This window comes from Carlito syrichta, unplaced genomic scaffold, assembly GCF_000164805.1.
Source record: "Carlito syrichta isolate Samal-C Ts95f unplaced genomic scaffold, Tarsius_syrichta-2.0.1 Scaffold305638, whole genome shotgun sequence".
NCBI classification, from domain to species: domain Eukaryota; kingdom Metazoa; phylum Chordata; class Mammalia; order Primates; family Tarsiidae; genus Carlito; species Carlito syrichta.
The window spans coordinates 529017-532185 of NW_007249734.1; the positions used below are offsets into that span (position 1 = coordinate 529017).

At 39.6% G+C, this 3169-nt stretch overlaps 1 pseudogene; it reads left to right on the forward strand.

Moving 5' to 3' along the window:
* The window catches only part of LOC103264261, a 102085-nt pseudogene extending 101821 nt beyond the window's left edge, over positions 1-264 (forward strand).
* Positions 265-3169: the final 2905 nt, after the last annotated feature.

The following is a 3169-nucleotide window of genomic DNA, read 5'->3' on the forward strand; positions in this document are numbered from 1 at the left end:
ATCGCTCAACAGGTTTGGGCGTTCATCCCCATTTTCCGGCGGGTTTCTCCTGCCAGCTTGCAGGGACTATGTCCTGTGTCCCCGAGTCCCCGTGTCCAGCGCCCGCGGCTGGCTCCTTTGTGTGACCGGTGTCCAGCCCTCCCCTCCGGGTCGGGGACACGGGCTCGAGCCCCCCGGGCCGTGCCGAGGCTCCTGGATGCCTCCCTCGTGGCTTGGGGCTTGGCTTCCTGGGCCTGCCGGAGGGTCACATCCCTCCGGCCTTAGGAGCAGTCACAAAGGGGAGGGAGAGCAGGTTGGCCAGGGGCCGTGGTTTGTGTGCTTATTTTTATATTTTAGGTGGACTCGTATTAGGAAAGAGCCGCAGTGTGACCAGCTCTTGCGGGGACGGGTGGGATCTCACCCTGGGATGCACGGTGTGGACTTGCTGCTGCTGTGACAGCCCCCACGGTTCTCTTGGTGCTTTTACAAAATCTTTCTTTCATACACAGACATCACCCGAGAAGTTGGGAGTGCTGCTGAGAGAGTAACTAGGTAGCAGCTGTTTGACAGGTCATCTCTTTCTTCACGTTTCCTCTGGGTCAAGCATGCCCACCATGCATCCAGGCTTAGCTTGGCAAGCCCTCAAATTAAAATTGCCATTCGGAATTCCCCCATGTTGGAAAATCTTAATCCGTGTGTGCATGTGTGTGTGTATTTTGGCTTACTAAATCTTATTTTCTTAGGGTGAGAAATTTCTCCCCCCATGGAAGAGACATAATAAAGTACAATTTGTCTTTGTTTATGTACCTTGGGTCATACCCATACCTAGCTGGTTTCATTGGCATGCTATTTTAGTGTAACAATACTAAATAGAAGGAAGATATCTTCCTTTTGCTCTGAGCAACAAAATACTTCTTTGTTCTAGAACCAGGAAGTCTTTATATATAATAACTTTTTGTGGACAAAAGTTGGTGACTGTCGTTACCCCATGACTACATGAAAAAATTTGCCAAAGACGTAGAAAGCATTACGCAACCCTATAGATTGTTTTTATATTCCAAATTCCAGGAAATAATTGTGATGAATATTTATTCAAACATTCTATTTTGAACCTTAAAAATTGGGCCTACTCTAATAGGTTCCCCAATATTAGAAAGAGGAATTGATTACATTTAAATAATTTACCAAGCATTTTTACCCCTGTAATTATTGAAAAGAATAATTCATGTAAAGGATTAGGAAGTAGTGATGGACTAGAAATCTGACAGCAGAAACAGAACCTAAACATGGTGACTAGAGGTCCCAGAAATGCATGTGCTTGGATTTTAGTGAATTGATGGGCATTTAATGACATTTTAAACAGGTAATCTTACTAATGACATATCTGAAAATGAAATATCCACTAATTAAAAAAAGAAAATATCACATTTTGACCTTTTAAAAAAATGTATTCTATAAGACTTCTTGATGCTTTTTCCACTTTCTAAAAACAAACTTGGTAATGACTTTTTTTGTAAAAAAGGAAATTGTATCAAATTGCATTCTATAAGACTTCTTGATGCTTTTTCCACTTTCTAAAAACAAACTTGGTAATAATGACTTTTTTTTGTAAAAAAAGAAATTGTATCAAATTAATCTGATTTGTAGAAAGTTTCTCTGACATAGTAGTTTTACTTTATTAAAAATACCATTCATCTGTATAACAGCTAACTTCAAAGACCTTTTAAAACTGTTAAAAGCAACAGCAGTCACCTCTAGAGAAAAGTACGGTATTTACTAATAAAATGTACCAGAAAATCAAATTTCTGTAATAGTTTTCTTTGAGATAGAATTCATATGTCATGGAATTCACTCTTCTGTAGTATACAACTCATTGGTGTATTTATAAGACTGTGCAAACAGCATCACTAATTCAACAACATTTTCATCACCCTAAAAAGAGCCTCTACCAGGTTGCTGTCACTGCTCTTCTCCTCGCCCCTGCACTTGACAACCACTAATCTACTTTCTGTCTCTATGGACTTGTCTGTTATGGACAACTCCTATAAATACAATCATACCATAAGTAGACCTTGTGCCTTTCACTTAGCATAATATTTTCAGGGTTCACTCAGAGCATGTCTCAGTACTTTATTCCTTCTTATGGCAGAATAATGCTCTATTCTTTGGCTATGCCACATTTTGTTTATCCATTCAGCTAGTTGATGAGCATTTGGGTTGTTTCCACTTTTTGGCTATTAGGAAGAATGCTCTTGTGGACACTTATTTACAAATACTTGTATGAATATATGTTTTGATTTCTCACGAGTCTATACCTGGGTGTGGGATTGCTGGGTTGCGTTGTTATACCTTTTTGAAGAGCTGCTGAACTGTTTTCTATAGCTGCTACACCATTTTACATTCCTTCTAGCAATGTATGAGGGGGTTCCATTTTACTCCACATCCTTGCCAGTACTTGTTAATGTTTTCTTTTTGGTGATAGCCATCCTAGTGGCTATGGAGTGGTATCTCATTGTGGTTTTCATTTGTATTTCGTTGTTTCATGTTCTTATTGGCCATTTGTATTTCTTATTTGGAGAAGTGTCTGTTTGATTTATAATAGTTTCTAAGTTTATGTTTTTTACATGTATTTTCTCATTGAATTTTTTTTTTCAGAGTTGGGGGTCTCACTCTGTCTTCCAGGCTGGAGTGCAGTGGCATGATCATGACTCTCAGCAGCCTTGACCTCCTGGGCTCAGGAGATCCTTCCATCTCAGCCTTCCAAGTAGCTAGGACTATAGGTGCATGCCTGGCTATTTTTTTAAATTTCTTTTGTAGAGACAGGGTCTCACTTTGTTGCCTAGGCTGGTTTCAAACTCCTGGGCTTAAGCAATCCTCCCACTTTAGCTTTCCAGAGTGCTGGGATTACAGGCATGAGCCACAATGCCTGGCCTAAGGTAATCTTTTAAACAATCCTGTAAATTAGGTTTACTCCTATTTTACTGCTAGGAAACTCAAGTGCAAAGGAGTGAAATAATTTGCTTATTTTTTAACCTTATGGTTAGTAAGAGGCAAAGTCTAAATGTAAACTCAGGTCTTCTGACTTCACTGCATTCTTTCTGCATTCTTTCTTACTTGATGAGGCATACAGAACTTAAATTGTGTTTGTGAATTTGCTTGGCTAATCAGTAACAAAGTAGAGGAATGATAA